Consider the following 17,875-nt stretch of genomic DNA (forward strand, 5'->3'; position numbering starts at 1 on the left):
AACTCATTCAAATACACACTTGTTTTCTAAGACAGATGAATATTGCACCTTTTTGGAGCCCATCTGGGGTCCTGGACACTCCTGGAAATCAGGATTTTTATGCTGAAAGATCAATCACAAGCCAAACCCAGGAATATTAAGCAAAAATGCCACTTTGTAGGGAAATGAAAAAATAGGCTGGAATTTCAACAACTCATGGATGAATTTTTTCTTTTTATGGAACCCTGGTCTTCAGCAATTTTTCTCAGTGGCTTTCTTCCTCAGACCTAAAGTAAGGAAGACTGTAGTTAAAGTTAAGGAAGACTAAGTTAAACTTAACTAGATGTCTTCTTGTTATTCTCCAGAAAGGCAAATAATATGCCTAAAAAGTGGTAGCACATGTACAAAACAAAATTTAAAGACACTAAAAAGGCCAGATAATCTTTGTTCAAACACTATTTTTTGTTGTGATGTGCTTTTGCTGTGTTAAGAAATTATTCCTTAGCCTTTTTATTCTGAAGAACACTGGTCTAGAAAGGCATAGTATTTCTCATTAATTTCAGAATGTTTGAGCTCCTCAGAATCTATAATGTATTCTCTTGGCAGCAGGTAAGACGTAGGCGAGTCCCATTGTCTTATTTATTGAAGTATAATACAGTTTTGAATAATCCTTTCATAATACTAAAGGTTACAGCATGGGGAGTTTCACAATCTTGTGTGTGGTGTTTATCTGTACCTAGACAGTCCCAGACCATCTGCCAGGATTGTTTTTCCTTGATTATGCATCAGAAAAATTATATGACAATGAATAATTATTTTCCATGATAAACTGGGATGCAGATGACTCAAAAGACTAGTAATGCCTAGAAAACAAGTCTTTGTCTTCCAGTTCACTGGTTCAAATGCAGCTTAAGTCATAATAGACCAGAAATCAGGCCTGACTAATTTTTGGGGTACCTTATGGAATAATGTCAGTCGTATTATTTTGACAGTTGTGGCATTTCATGAGAAAACGTGGAAGAATGAGAAAAGAGAGAAAATGACCTCAGGACAGGATGAGTCTATACTACAGTAACAGTAAACATCTAACTCTATGGCAGCAATATGATGCATCAAGAAAGAGACCATGGAAAAAAGAAAAATGTCCAGTGTTTGAGTGTCTCTCCTGGACACATGGGAACCTGGCAACCAGGCTGAGACTGCAACTGCTGAGAACCATCAGCAAAGCCGCTGAAATACAAACGTAATAGAAGAGGCAGTGGGAAATCAGTCCTTGACAGTGGTTACAAAAATAGTAACTATTTATACATTTAATGTATTAGGTGTCATCTGCAGGTCTCAAATGGTTTTACAGATGCTGATTAATTAAGTTTCAATACAACCTTATGAGATATTTTATTCCCACTTTGCTCCCATGATTAACGTATAAATAAATGCACAGTGAGATGAGGTGATGTGGCACAAAGACCACTGTAGGTTTATGTGATATAGTATAAAAATTAGTTTAGCTAGGTACATTTGTTCTCCTGGTTACTTAAAGTGATATTTCCCCCAGCACAATGATCTCTCTTATCCCATTAAAAATAGAGGCAATGATACCACTCTGAAATTGTTTAAAACCTATGCAAAAGAGAAGATTGTTGTATGCAATAACCAGCAACATCAATAAGGAGTATGGAAAGAAAAGATTCAGAGATTTATACTGAACTCTTTTTTTCTTGAATTTGCAGTTTCCAATGTATTTTAGGTTTGGAATAGTTACAGAGAAAATGCATTATAGAATATACAAATCTTTATGATCTACCAAACAGGAAAGGTTCTTTTTCTTTGAAAAAATTAATTCTGAGTAAAACCAGAATCAGCTGTCTTTCTGTGATCCAAATATCTTCTCCTTTTAATGATTGCTGTATGTATAAGGGAACTGTTCTATCTCCTGGTTTTGATTTTGGTTCAAAGCTCTGGTTCACTTACAGATGCTTTCCCTGTCCTTTTGGGCTGTTTTGTAGAGGACACTTTGAAACAAGCTAAAATCAAGTTGGAGCAAATAATTGGCTTTGGTAAAAGCAAAACCTGCTTTTTTTTTTTTTTTTTTTTTTTAATTCAAGCTTCAAAAGATCTTTTCTACATTACAGCAAGTTTAGAAAACTGATAATTTTACAGAGAGAGAAATGTGCTTTGTCTGTGGTTTACTTTGTTCCCACTACTATTGTTGAAGGTTTTGTTCTTTTTCACCTTACGCGCTGCAGGTCACGGCTGCTGTCTTTGCAGAGCAGCCCTTTGAAAGACAGGCCTGATTGTCCATGTCATTATTCTAGCATTGACTTTCCTGCTGTTTACTTGATTCCAGGAGAGTATTCCCGATGTACATCACTCCGGAAGGAGGAGTGGCTGGAAATCAGAGCAGTGGGTTAGATGGTATGATTGGCAGCTCAGGAGCCCTTAACAACAGCTCTGCATCTCACTGACAGCCCTCACTTAATGGTTGATTCTGGACTTCAGCCCTAATCACGTAGAGCCTGTCTTGAGTGTGCAGGTAATTAACAATGACAAGCTCTGACTTGGGTTTGAGGGAGATGAAGCCCAGCCCTCTGCACAAGTACCTTTGGCTACAGTACATGGGGAGACTTTATGACCAGTTTAGGTTGCACTGGCTTTCTCTCTTCCTTCTAGTAAGGCAGGGATGATGTTAATAATTTTATTTTTATTTTTATTTTTATTTTTCTTCAGTTACATTTTCTGATTATTAGCTGGCCTACATTTCTAAAAGCTTGATCATATCTAGAGACAAACACATATCTACTTCTAGAAATTCCAAATGTCTTTTGGGGGAGATTATCAAAGGCACATAAAGGAAGTAGGAACACAAATTGTTGGGCTTTTGAAACTTTTGACTCCTGTTTTAACCCTTTTTACCAATAGATCTGACAGTTTTAAACAAGGCAGTACTTTTATTTCAGCTTCTTCATAGCTTGGCTGGCTGGCCACTGAGAGAGCTGTCAGTCAGTTCTCAGAAGGCACATATGGCAGACTTGTTAGTGTGTTTGAAATTGAGACCCATCCCAGGTCTTTCCTATATTAATCTTTTTCCACTGCTTTAGTCACTCACGCCATTGAATACCTTCCTTGCCTTCTTTATTCTTCAGCTATGAGGGCCACTGCCATAGGTGAAAGATTTGAAAAAGAAGCTCTTAGCTGCTGTGTTAAGCAATGTATTAGTAAGCAGGATTTACTTGGTAAGATCATTACATGTTTAACAGGAGAGAAAGCTTGCACTAGCCTCACATCGTTCTTCTTTGAATACGTCCCGTGCAGATCCCTCAGTTAGCACGTCTCTGTATTTCTATCTGCTTCTCCGTACTGAAATATTCTTCCATGACCAGTTGTGTTACTTGGTGGAGAAGCTGTCGTTCAGGGGGAAACTGGGGGATGCACAGTGAAAGGATTTCAAAGCCAGCTTACCTTCATCACCTCAGCAAACCGGACTAGTTCTGAATGAAGGTAGCCCTGTTTGCCCTGTAGGGAAGTAGCATTGCAGCATAGCTTGAACACACTCCTTCAGTCAAGTAAATTAGCCTGGATCACGTGTTTTCCCCATATATACCAAGGGGTTACATTTTTTTCCAAAGGAGACTCCTTTTTAACTGTATATTAATAAAATACACCTTCAATGACAGGGATACTGCAAGGTAATTAGACTTTTTATGATGCATCATGTAAGCTGATGAAATTTTCTAATTAGTAAATTTCATACACACAATTAGAAGTATAATGTGAACCTGAAAAAAATCCTGATTAAAAAAATCCTTCTTGTGACTGGAGATGGGCAGGAAGTTTTCTCCAGCTCACGGTGGCAGTAACTGGCCAGTCTATGCTTCATGTCTTCATGGTTTCCTCCGTGGCTGTGTAGGATGGGATCTCAGCCTTGGATCTCCTTTATTGTACAGATTCCCTGCTGGGAAAGTACCTGGAGCATTAACAATGTCTTTGAGTTCACCTCCTCTCTCCATTTTTTATTTGTGCCTGTGTGTATTTTATTAAAGATTTAAGTTTATTAGGGAGGTTTGGGGAAATGTTTTGTGGTGTATGGGAGTAAGGGAAATCAATACTCTATGGATCTGGCTGTGCCTACCACTGTGCAGTCAAGTTTTTGAAGCTCATATGTTCTCTTGTGGTTTTACATTTCTACTGTCCCAGTGTCTTTTAAATTGATCTGGAAGGGTTTACACATCTTTATGTATCACAGAAGGCTAATTTTGAAAGTAGAGTCTTTAAAAAGGTTTCAAGGGTTTGAAAGGGAGAATACAAACCAAAAAGAGAATGTGAATGGTGAAATGTACAGCTAAGATAATTTTGGATAGCAGGCACAAACCTTTCTGAGATGCCATGGTACAGGGAATGCTGTGTTAAAAAAAACTGCCTAGAGCAATAAAGAAAACAGCCATTTCTCAAGTAATTGTAGGAACTGGACTTAGGAAGTGAAATAATTGAAATGAGACACTGTTAGCCAGAAGAGGAAGCATAAATCACTGGCAGGAAGAAAATGAAATGACAAATGGGGACAGTGAAGGGGAATAGGCACTAGTACAGCTAAAATGACAGCAATAAAGATAAAATCTATAGGTGTTTTACAGAGCCAGTTTTGTGGGTGGAGAGAAACAAAATATCCCAAATTAGTATTTTTATTAATTTAGACAGTGAATTCCTGCCTACATGCTTGCTACTTTCATTTTCCTAGTGATCACTCACAATTGTGGATAGATGTGAAGAACGTATTTGGAAAGCCTCTTCTGATGTCAGCAGTTTCTTGGATTTGATGGGCAGTGTGTATACCTGCACAACCACCAGTATTTTCTATATATGTAATAATAATTTCATTGTTTTGAAGATAGTGGCTGTTCTGTAGTAGATTCAATTCCTGTGTGCTCCATATCTATTCTTCAAGCTGATACTCTCTCTCATGAAAACTGGACTTCAGACTTTTAAACAGTTTTTGATCTGAAATTATTTTTGTTTAGATTGCAAAATGCCTTTTATGAAAGGGGAATGTGAAACAACAGAAGGAAAACTTCCCCTTAAGGGTAATTCTTACCTACAGATTGCTGTACTGACATTACAGAATGTAAATCTGTAAATTTGTAAATCTGCCATAGATATTTCACCAAAAAAAACCCCAAAAAACAAAGCAACAAACAAACCCAACAATATTCACAGATTTAAAGGATATTCTTGAAATACAGAAAGATTATCCTGACACAGCACAGCTCTTTTGGCTAAAAGTTTTTTCTATTACATGTTTTAAACACAGTATCACAAAAAAGTAAAAATCTTTTGTCTTTCTCACAGGAGCCTGCATGAAGAATTTAGCATCTAGTTCAATATCTTTTACTGTGCAGAGCCTCCTGAATCTCAGGTGAATATCCCATTTCATTCACAGACAGCAATCTGTCTGGGGAAACCAGCTCATCTATGCTTTGGACCTCTGACTCCTGCTGTAACTATTCAATCTGTCTTTCTGTTTCTGTGTGTGACATTTTATGCCCTTTCGTTCATTCCAAATTGGTTTTCTCTTTAACCTTGTGGTACCAAAACATTTCATTGTATTTGAAAATAATGGCATTTGGTAACTGGCAATGCACTAAGTGGCAAAGGGCACCTCCAGTTATTTACTTGAATGCTGTTTGTATGAAGCTGAAATAATTCGATTTTCGGCAAAGGGCTATAAGCATACTAACAGTGTCTTCTGGCCCATTAGTGTAGAGACTTTCTTGGCTCTGCACTTTCACTGCTTTAAAATGAATAATCAACACCTATTGATAAGGAGGATCAGTTGTAAAGGCTTAAGGGGGTTTGGAAGGATTTTTCATAGCTATTTTTGTTGTCTAGGTTATATAGTCACTTTACTGTAACTTTACATTTCAATAGTTAATAAAAAATTCAAAATATTTCTCATGTTGAAATTGTAGTTTTCTGGCCAATCCTAAGTATTATCTTTATGCACACATGGCAGAGACAGAAAATGAAGTATAACTATACATTTGTGTGGGAATACAAAAGGGCATATGTGCAAGATTCACTGTGGATTAAAAGGCAGTGTGAGCCCTGGGGCTGTGTATAGGGCTCAGAGTTGGACATTAAACCTTATAATGCTTGAACAAAATGATTGAAAGGTATGATTGGCCATATGAACTTTACATGAAGTGAACAGTGTGTCTTAAGTTTCTCTGTCTTCAAAGTGGAAATGATGAATTCATTCAGTGGAGCATTTTGGGGTCTTTAAATACATATTCCAGGCAAGGAGGACAGGCAGAACAGGGAGTCTTGCTAGCTTCTATTATTTTCTTCTGTTGACATAAAAATGTAAAGATTTGTTTGGCCAAGTTTATCGTATTTCAGCTAGTCTTGTTCATCTAAGTTGGCATTATTATCTAATAATTATCAAAACATAAGTTATCTATTTTGTTAAGTTACAGGTGGGAATTACTTGCCTTAGCAGAAAAAGAAGGGAGTAAGGAGAGGAGAGAGGCACATATACCTGAAGTGAATTGCATAAAGATCTGTCTGAGAACCCCCACCAGAAACAGAAGAACTTTCCTGATGTATATTTTGATATGTAGCACAATTTTTTTTTTGCCTGCTATTTCTCAGACCATTTCATTTTCATTCAGATAAATTCTTACTCATTTGCATGTCATTATACAATGCTGATTGTATGTTTAGTGACAACAATCACATAAGTCTGCAGGTTCAGCAACAGTTCAACTACACAGACAGATGTTTGTTCATTCTTAATGGCATTAGTTTGGGTGACGTTTGCCTTTTAATGCACATTATTCATGCTCAATTATGGTGGAATAGATAAAGAATTGAAAGATACAATCACATCTGTGTTCCTGAATGAAGAGTCTTTGTGACATGCTTATAGAGATTGAAGTGTCATCCAAGTAAATTAATTATAACAATCTGTTTCCAAATTCAATCTGGCAATTACTTCTTTTTCAGAATAGCCAGCTTTGATTTTGTTTACAGATTTTACATAAACTTCACAACAGACCCATAACCATGTCACCAATTAATTGCTTTTTTGAGGCTCTGTGCAGCTGCAGAGGTTACAGAAGAATTGAGCCTGGGGAGGGAATGGAGTGGTCTCCGTTCTTTGCTGTTGGAGAGCATCAGGGGAAGTCTATCTATCTGAGTCATGGATCAAATTTCTGAATATGCATCATGAATGAGGGACCCCAAATGACTCTGGTACTCAGTTTTTCCAGTTCCGAACTCTTAGTATGTCACAGAGTCACAGAGTAAGCTGAGTTGGAAGGGACCCACAAGGATCATGGAATCCAGCTCCTGGCCCTACACAGCACCATCCCCAAGAGTCTCACATGTTTGCCAATAGCACATAAGATCTACTGTGTGGTAAGTGATAGTTAGATTGTTTTTCATAAAGGATTTTGATCTGTTCATGTTGAAGTCTATAGAGCAAGAAAAGGCTGAACTTGGCTCATGTCTGTCAAAGTGGATACATAGAAATAGTAGTGATTTTTTGTTAGACTGAAGTTCCTTTTTAAACTTGTAACTGTGTCTTGTAATGTTTGTTACTCTGAGATTTGTCTTCAAACTGCAGGTGAATTTCACATGTGCTGTCAGAGTGCCTTTATCATCAGCTTTCTTAGAGTACACACTTGTGTGCTAATACTTTTCTGGACTCCAAATCACAAATTTAAACCAACTCTGTCCTATCATTTTCCCACTTTTACTTTAATGGGGTATCTGCAAATTAATCCTACCAAAAGCCAGTACTAAACCTTGACATATTCAAGAAAAATTCAGATCATGAATAAACAGGATCTGGATTTACATCTCATTACAGAAAGTATGAAACTGGGTCTTATATTTCTTTGATGTCCAACATAGTTTAACTGATGGTGATCTTGAACCAAATGCTGGACGGATGTGTGCATATGTGTATGAAACTACATAATTTCTATCAAAAGATACATCAAGAAGAAAGGAGAAATGCAGGTTGAGGGAGGAATTTTTAAAAATGGAATGTTAGGTGTCTCATGGTTATTCAATACATGAATCCATCATGATAGTGCTGTTTCCAGAGAAACTTTGAAAGTTATTCCCTAGAAACAAAATGAAGATCAATTATCTCCGGCAAAAGTGCAATACTCTTACAGAATGGTAGTGGCATGCAATGGGAATAGTGGCAAAGGCAGTTTTTTTCCCCTTTAGTATATCAGTCATATTAATCAGCTGCTTCTTTCTTTGTCCTAATAGATGCATTATGAGGAGGAAGTGCTATGACTATAAGGAAAGGTGTTTTCTTGAGTGTATGCCCTTTTCCTATGTGATGTCAAAGCATCTTTACAAAAGGTAGGTCTCTCTCTGTGCCAGTGTGCCATCAAGAGCAATCTCACTGCAAAGGAGGTCCCTTACTAGCTAGTTGTTGACTCAGACAAAAGCTGTGTGCTGGGTTTGCTTTATCTGCAAACACCACTAATGGCTATCAATAGCAGATCACAGGGGGATTCAGAGCCCTTCCTTCAGCAATGTAATAGAAAAATAGATTTTTACAGGTGAAAGAACAGCATGAAATGCTGCAGAAATAACTCCTTTAATTATTAATGAATCTAATTATTATTATTATTAATGATGATACCATGCTTAGAGCCATTAGTACAAATCTTAAATAAATGCAGGCCAAGCACTTTTTTTATAGCCTGGAATTACACAGTCTAAGGGATATTCATAACTAGAAAGCTGCATTATAATATTATGCATTATGATTGTTATATCAGCTAATTTTGCTGCATTTGTCTAATTGTTGCATTTGCTTATGAATCTTAATTAGCCACTGTGGAATTGAATGCAAATAAAAGATTACTGAACACAAAATAAAAGGTTTAGGTAAAATCTGTTAAATTATGAGAATGAATTCTGTCACTTATTAAGAATAATAAATTAATTGACTTTAGATGTTACCACAGTCATAGCACAAAATAACATTTTATTCCTGGTTTTCAATATTAAGAGCAAGTTAGCTTTGTATTTGAATGGAAGCAAGGGCCTAGGAAAGTAGACTCTTACGGAGATGCCACCAGTACCTGTAAGTCAAAGAAGCTATTTATTTGGCAATGCCTTCCATCCTCTGAAATTAGATGGGCAATTGTCTTCAAAAGTCATGTGCTTATGTAAAATGCAGCTTGTCTTTGTCACTTTCATCACCTAAGTGTCATATACACCACCAATTACATATATACAGTAACTGTTTCCTTTGGAAGTTTTGAGGTGTTGATAAGAAAAATCCCATCACCAATGAAGAGATCTACAAAGTAGCTGAAGAAATTTTCATCCTCAACAGGACTGGAAACCATTTGCTATATTCTGGTGACCTGTCTGGATACTACAACACCCCACACCTCCCACTCCTCACATCCAGTCAAAACAAAGAGGAAACCTGATAGCCCAATAGGAACCAGTCCCTGCCACTGCTGCTGGACAAATGGAAACTCATAGATTTTCCGAGTGAGAGGCCTGGAGATCCCTCTGTGCTCTTTGATTCTGAAATTCCTCAGCAATTCTGTATGTTAGCCTATAATGTGTTACAAATAAAGACCCCTCAGCTCTTAAAATAACATTTCTCCTGCTATCTCCCATCATAAATACTCAGTTATAAATCATGCACTGCACAAACTGAGCCTCATGTTCTTGTGTATTCTTGTCCCTGTCCTTAGTATTGAGTTACTGATTTCAGCACTAGTGGCTGTAGCTGTGATACTGAGGGAGCAGCAGGAATGAACCTTCAAGGCACAGTCTGTTCTCCCCTTCGTGTTGCACAGAGCAGATAAAGCACACTCCTGTGCTAGCTGTGCAGGAGGAGGGGCAGCTCCTCCAGCCACTCTGTTTGCATTCAGGATAAATGGCAAGGATTCACTCACTCATGGGCCATCACAGTCTATCCTGCTTATCTAGCCTGCATCTTTGAATGCAGAGTATTTACTGGAAAACAATGGATTATAGGTTTTTTGAAACCTTGTTGCCTCATTTTAGAGACTCCAGGTGACACTGCTGCTGCCTTGGGAACTTACCGATGTTTAAATGCCACTGTTGTAAGGAAATGGCCTTTTCCATATGTCAAACTGCCCCTTCTAAGCCACTTGGATTGTGATCCTTCCTGGGTAGCCAGGCAGATAAGCTGCCTTCTGCCACACACAGCTTTTCAATGTCTCAACATGTAAGAAAGCGATCAAATTACTCCTCAGCTTTCTTCTTAGGTAATCAAATATCTTGAATCCTTGAGACATGCAATATGTTTTTCTAGCCCCTGGATACTCTTTTGTGAAATTTAGACTGCAGCAGAAAGCAATTCACATATTTTAAAAATTGGCATGCACGTAAGATTTTATCATACAAAACAACCAGCAGAGAGATGCTTCTCTCCTAGTGTGGGCTCATCTGTGCTTCACTACTAATAAATTTATATTTCTCTTCACTGATGTATTGCCAAAATGTTGTAAGTGTTGAACATTACATTTATTTAGCCTTAGTGCTGCTCATAAGACTTGTTCTTTCTAGGAATTACTCTGCCATAGTCAGTGGTATGAACAAAGACTTGGATTATGCCTCACATTTCAGTTTCCAGTCAAACCAAGAGGAAATGCATTATTTCACAGGTGTGCCTTCTCTGGGGTTACTAATGCAGACTTGGACCTCAACCTTTTTTACCTGAAAGGTCAGTAATTTAGTAATGCCAGCTAGTTGGCTCTTTTCCTTTTAACTCACTATTATAACAAAAAGCAGCTATATCCAGAATGGTTATTATGGAATATATGTTATGCCCATCTGTTACAGTAGGATATTGAGAGCCTAGAGAGGGTGATTCATAACTCTGAGGCAATGTCCTATGGAAAGCATAGAGCACGGTGGCAGATGGGAAGAGATGTATCCGAGCAGATGGATCTGGGTGTGGTTCACGTCTCATGCACTGGTTTGCACTGGGACAGAGCACTGGGGCTAATTTCTTGCCAGCAGGAACAGCCTGCAATGTGCACTTGTACCAATCACCAGCAGATACCAAAATAATTCCGCTGAGGAGGCAGGCGTGCTCACAGTGCTGCTTATCCCAGCACGAGCACTGGCACAGCAGCTGCACAGGAATAGCCAAGGGCAGAATTTTGCTTTCAGAATAGAATGCCAGAGTGAGAAACCACATAATGTGTTTAGGTATGACTGCTGATGGTGTCTGAGTGTATTCTGGATTGACTGACAGGGCTTCCCAGATGCCCACAGTTACTAGTCAGTGACAGCAAGGTGACAAACACATTGACAGCAGAATGTACTGTACCATATCATCTTCTAAAATGGTGATGAGTACAGGAATGACAGAATTTGATTGAAGAAGGCAGTTCTTGGTAATGTTAGAGATCATAGTTTGACTTGCAATATAGTGTTTTCAAACAATATAATAATACTTGTGATATAGCAGCCTAAGCAAATGAAATGTTTAGCAATGATACTGTTTTGGAAAAGTGCATCACACCAATTAAATACCACTTTATATTCAAAATCTGAACTTGCCATTACTAATATCATACATGCTACTCATTTGATGAAATAGGGCATAGCTCAGAGCTCATCAAACTCCCCAGAAATCCTTCCTCATAATCTGATGTTGATGCCTTAGGTTTTAAACTTAATATTTTTCAAATTCTGTACTGCTTGGTGTGTGACTCTGAAGTTTCTTGTAGCCTGTTAATTTCTGCTCTTGTGCTAGGTAGACATAACAAAGCTTCTCTGGATCTGCTCTTCAAGGACACTTAGGCTGTCCTAGGCTCAAAAGTATAAACCAAAGAGCCTCTAAAGGGGGGGTAAACTGCGGGGAAAACTAAAGCTTTAATTGGAGAATTAACCCTGCTATGCAAATGAACCAAACCTATAAAAGAGTGAAGAACTCGTGACCTGGGGTCCAGCTTGGGGTCCATTTTGAGAATAGCTTCAGGCTCCCAGGGTGTACCTTTGAAGGCCTTTCAAATAAATACCTCTTTTAATCCTTTACTCCTGTCTAGTCTCTGTTTCTAGGAGGCCTCTCAAGGCATCAGTTCGAGCTAGCTTATGCCCTTTGTACACTGATATTGATTTTTGGAAAAAAGTTGCTCCATGAAAAAAACATTTACAAGGTGAGACAAGATGAAGAGAAAAAGTAATATACATTACCACAGCTATCATAATTCACTTCTCTAACTTGATTTCTGTTCAATTCACAAATTACACTAAGTCTGAGTTTGAGAAGGGAATATTTCCAATGTACCCTCTGCAGGTGGTTTCAGGCTAAATTCAGTTCTGGGTAATGGTGTAAGCACTCAGTAAGCCCTCAATTAAGTCTTTCCACTGAGAAGTATATTTTTGCTTTTCTTTGATCTGCAGGTGGGAACTATCAGAATTCATCAAGTATATTTTAATCAATAGTGGGGGTTGGCAGTACAAATATGCGAATGGTGATTTTGATAGCCTGTAAGGCCCTGTGAGGTTATTTTTTACCCACCACCATATCTATCTGTAAAGAGATAGCTGGATGGAAGAGAGAAATATATTTGAAATATGCCAAAAAGATACCTGTGCACAAAGGATGTCCACAGAAGCCTGTGTTGGGGCCCAGTGGTAGAGCATGATGATCTAAAAGGCATGTTTGGCATGGGGTAGTGCATACTCCACAGCTCTCTCCCTAAGGTGCACAGGAATAACTCACATTTGTGCTTTTCTCAGCAAGAGATTGTGTCTGCCAGGGCTCAAGCGTCTGCTGGGAGCTGAGCAGCCTCCCTTCCTGTTAGCACCATGTTGTCTTGGATCCTGCTCTTCAAAGCTTCTGGATAAGCTACAATTAATGACTTTACAGAATTTTGAGGATCTCTGAGAATCTTGGCATTTGGAGTTCAGGTGGCGAGATGCTCCAAACCATGCTCAGAATCATCATGAAAGACAGTGTTGTAAACCAGGTTATATTTAATAACTGCACACTGCCAACAGCAGTGTAAGGTTCAAGAGAAGCTCTGAAAGCAGAAGGAAGATGCACATTTGTTGTCGAGTCACATTTTGTACCTTCTGCCCTCTCCTTTCGGAGGATTTTTATAGCAACATTTCCCATTCTGTACCTTCTTCCTTTATGCATATATTATAATCCCCATTGCCCCAACTTGAAGAAAATAGCCTTGCTTATTTTAGGAAATCTAATCATTTACCTGTAAACAGAAAGACACATGTCTGCAAAGTTCATCATAGTAAGCCTTGTGCTTCTAATAGAATATTGCTTTCTTCTCATCAAATAGTTTATTACTTGATTGGGCACCCTGATATTTTTTTCACAAGATACAGCTATCACCAAGGGAATTAAGGACTTTTCAGCATAAGAATTTGCTGTGTTTTGGGTTTGTTTTTTAAGAAAATATATTCCTACACAGCTTTGAGAAGAGTGTTATCACAGATGGGTCCCTTCAAGGCAAGCACTGTTGCCATACCCAAGGGAAACAAAATTTTATTTTTACACTTAGCTGAATTAATTTATTGAATTGGTGTATGCTATAGTTAAAGGTCAGCATGTACACGTAATTTCTAATAGCTGCAACTTTTATGTGAATTCTCAAGTTCCATAGATAGAAAAATGAGAGCCACATTGGAGACAAGGGAGTTCTTCCATTCTGTGCTGAGATGATGACTTCTTTAATATCCCCTTTATAAGAATCTTTGTGGTTTAGCACCTCATATGAAATTTAATACTTTTCCACAAATGGCTGACAGCAAGGAAGAAATACAATTATCTCAGGACAAAGAAGTTATTTTTAGAGCTCTGTATTGTCTGCTTGGCATCAGTTTTTTATAATACTTGACATGACATATATAACACGTATATAATTGGACTACTTGCTGCTCTGTATTCAGACTCTGATCTTATTTATATCTTTGCTGTGGGAAGTTTGTATCCAGGTGCAGTGGCTGACCAGATCAGCCATAGCCTTTTCTCACTGTCTGGCACAGTCACTGGTAAGGCAAATGCTATTGGTAGTAGCAGTTTGCTAGTAGTAAATATAGAAAAAAAAAGTGTATTTGGAAAATAACAGTTGTTAAATCTCTGCTTTTACATTTATTGGAAAATAGAGACTGTGCAGGTGATGTGTTTTAGATGACATAATACTGGTTAGGTAGGGGTGGCCATGCGATACAGGATCACAGCTTCCCATAATTCAGGGAAGGGTATTTTCTTGGCTACAGTGATTATCTGCAAAGCCATTTTCCAGCAGTCTTAGATGTCTGTGAGTGCATGTGTATACCTGCACACATGCTGCTCCCCTGCTGACTGCATGCACTGCGCCCTCAAGGAGAAGTGATGCCCAACACAAGGAAAGAGAAAAACAACATCCCGGGAGGGCAGCGTGGCAGGAGAGGGGAGAGTGTGGGCATAGTGACTCTGGCCTAGCAGACACTCAGCACAGTATCAAGGCTCTATGTTCCTTTAGTATCTGTTTCATATCATGTTCCCACAGAACCAAATCTTTCAGATATCTTCCTTATTGATAAAACTTTCTGGCACATGTTTTCTTGTTCTGTCTTGATTCACATAGAGTGAAAATTACTGGGAGGTGTTTTCTTTTGGTGAATTACACAACCACTTATTCTTGAAAAAATATTGTGTTAGTGGGAAATTATTATTATTATTGTTATTATTATTATTAGTAGTATTATTATTAACAACAGTAATAATAATAATAGTGTTGGTGGGAGCTACTGAGAACATTACTGAAATATATTCTAAGATTAAAAACTAAGCCTGTTTCCAACACTTCAACAACTCTTGAAGTTACAGAGCCTGAAGCTGAAATCATGTTTTCTTGTCAAGGATTTATATTTCCAGCATCTGAACATACCACTGGTCCTTCTGACACATTATTGATTGGTTCACCTTTTGTTGTTGATAAGCAGTGTTGGCATTGTTGACACCTTCAGACCACGACAGAGTCAATACTGATTGACTCTACACATTCAGCTCTACACGTAATAACTATTCCTAGGTTGCAAAAGGGAAGAATGGAAAGGCTTTTTGTGTGTTTTGTATCAAGCTCCATGGTCAATAGCCAGGAGACCATTTAAATGGGTATAGCTCATACAGTTACTTGAGCACCTCACTGCAATGCTTACATATCTATCTATAAAAACATTTTAAAGCAAAAAAAAAGACATGTAATAATTTTCTCATTGCTATTTATATCTGAGAATATGGAGAAAATTTCTCAACAATGAAATCTGATTACTGATTAGGCAACTTAATGATGCAAATTACTTTACATGGGACTTTTGAAATTAGACTAATGAAAAGACAGCAGGGAGCAATTCTGCAGCAGATGATGGAGTCATGAATATATACTTTTATTTTTAAGAGTCTAGCTGTAGATTTCACACTTACATGTTAGAAAAACTTTATTGTTTCCTTAATTAGGTTTTCAATGAATTAACTTTTTTTTTTTTTACCAGAGAATTTAGCTTGTGTATAATTACCTTGCATTGGTATCCCCACAGCATGATTCATGGCTGAATTTCTACAACATAGTTCCATTTGGTACCCAAGCTTTTATTAAATGTCTTTTACCTTAACTATCACTGCAGTGATGGAATTCCTAAAAATAGTTTGTGAACTGCATGTCAGTCTTTGCTGAGTCTACAGGACTAGTGGAAGACTTGCAGCCCACAAAAATTACACCGAGTAAATAATGCAAGACAAAGAATTTTTTTTTTTTAAATTTTAACAAATACAAACTGATCTCATTCTCTGGCAATTCTTCTCTTTTTTCCCTGCCTTTCATTGCAAGAGGAAAAAGTATCTTGTTTAAATGAGTAGCTGTTATTCCTGCCCAACATAGCACTCTACATTTATTCTGTTTTTATTCACATATAATTATTAATATAAGAGATCAGCAAGATTCTTCTTCTTCTCTGATCAAGCTGATTTATCTGGCTGTAGTAATTTCTTGAAATTCAGCATGAATTTAGATCATGCTCATTGTATTCTAAGGTAAGGTAAAGACATGATGTTTATTCTTGTAAACAACTTTTAATTTTAAAACTGCCCTTTCAAGTTACTTCACTTCCATCACTTCCATATTAAAGAGCTCTTCAGAGAAGTAACTAAGAGGGACAAAAATAGCCCAAATAAAGGGAAAAGCAAAAAAGCGGGAAAAGCACAGAAGATTGCAGTAACAAGAAACCTGAGTTGCCTGACATCAGTTTATTTTGCCATCACATTCATATGAAATTCCATGGTGGTTGACCCTGAAGTTAATTTAAGCGCTGAGAAAGTTCTCCTGAACCCTGCTTGTGGCTGCCATTGTGGTAAATATGCCCTTTCTGACCCAGCCAAAATACTATTACCTAATGAGTACTTTTTTTCCTTCCCCAACAACATGACAATTCCATATACTGTGCCATGGCTCACAGTTGCTTGTGTTAGTAATAAAGATGTGAGGAGTTGAGCAGAGATTTTTTAATAAATATTCTTCAGGACATATAACAGACCAAGGTGGAGCAATATAGAGAAATGAACTCTGGAAAAAGAGAAAAAGAAGGGAATGAATATAAGGACTAGTGAAATGGAGGCAGAAGAAAAAGGAAGAATAGAAACTTAAGGCTTCATATTGGATGGACTTGCACAGCATAACACTGAACATTTTTCTTTGTTAAATATAATGTTTAGATACACTTGACTGAACCAGCAAATGGGAGAAGCTGATGTGTACTACTGTAGACAGCTCTCAAGGCTCACTGTTGGGCCTTTTGTTTTTTGCTCCTGGGTCTGATGACTGACAGCTTGCTGGAGCTCATGGCAGAGGCTGAAAGGACCATAGTGGCTCACGCCAGCCTCATGGGAACTCAGGGCACAGTGGCCAGCTCCATTCCCAAACTTCCTTTTCTTTTGTTTAAGAAACAGATTTAAACTAGGGGGGTTTTTATGCTTTTCCATAAAGTCTGCCTGAACGGACCAAAATCGCCACCTAGTGAGGACAGTCTCTCAGCTCACTCATTTTACACAAGTCTTTTGGAAATACAACTGAGATACTTGTAATATTCCACTGCATTTAATTTTGAGTGATAATGATAATACTGTGCAAGAAAAAACCCCAAGAATTTAAGGAAAAATGTATTTGCTGAAGTGACAGGAACACAGGCATTTTCCATAAAATAATATGTATCCAAGCACAGGTGTTCCTACCATCTCTCACTGCAATCATTGAGGTGCTTACTTTAATGTCTTCAGAATGTATTTACAGGAATCTTGAATGAAGAGCCAGATTTAATGTCTGCACTGGGGATCTTATGCCTCCTGCATAGGTAGTGCTTCAAAAGGTTTCTGAGTTCTTGATCCTGGTTTCTCTGAATGAATTGCTCAAAATAAACAAACTGCCTAATTGGCTAAAACCCAAAGAAGTACCCAGAAGTGGTTTCACTTGTAGTATGTCTGTAATGAATTGAAGTGAATGCACAACAAAGAAAAGATAAACCTATATGTACGACGTTAGCAAGTTTTTGAAAAGGCTTCTAGCTAAATCCATTTTGCAGGTTCCTTTTGCTTGATCTGAGTAGTCAAGACACTTTTCTGTTATTTCCACCACGACACAACATATGTAAGTTGTTTCCTGTCACAATGAAGAAATAAACTGACTATTTAGGTTTTAAAAAATGCATAGCAAATCACTCTTAAGATTTTATTTAAAAAACAACTACAGTTAAATATACTATATTTTAGATTATTTTTTTCCTGTCCTACATTTCGCCTTTTAAAATTAACATTGTAAAGACTGTGCAGTTATGAACATAAAACACAAGAAAAAGCAAGGGAAAATACACATGAACC

This window comes from Corvus moneduloides, chromosome 6 (assembly GCF_009650955.1).
Source record: "Corvus moneduloides isolate bCorMon1 chromosome 6, bCorMon1.pri, whole genome shotgun sequence".
Classification (NCBI taxonomy): domain Eukaryota; kingdom Metazoa; phylum Chordata; class Aves; order Passeriformes; family Corvidae; genus Corvus; species Corvus moneduloides.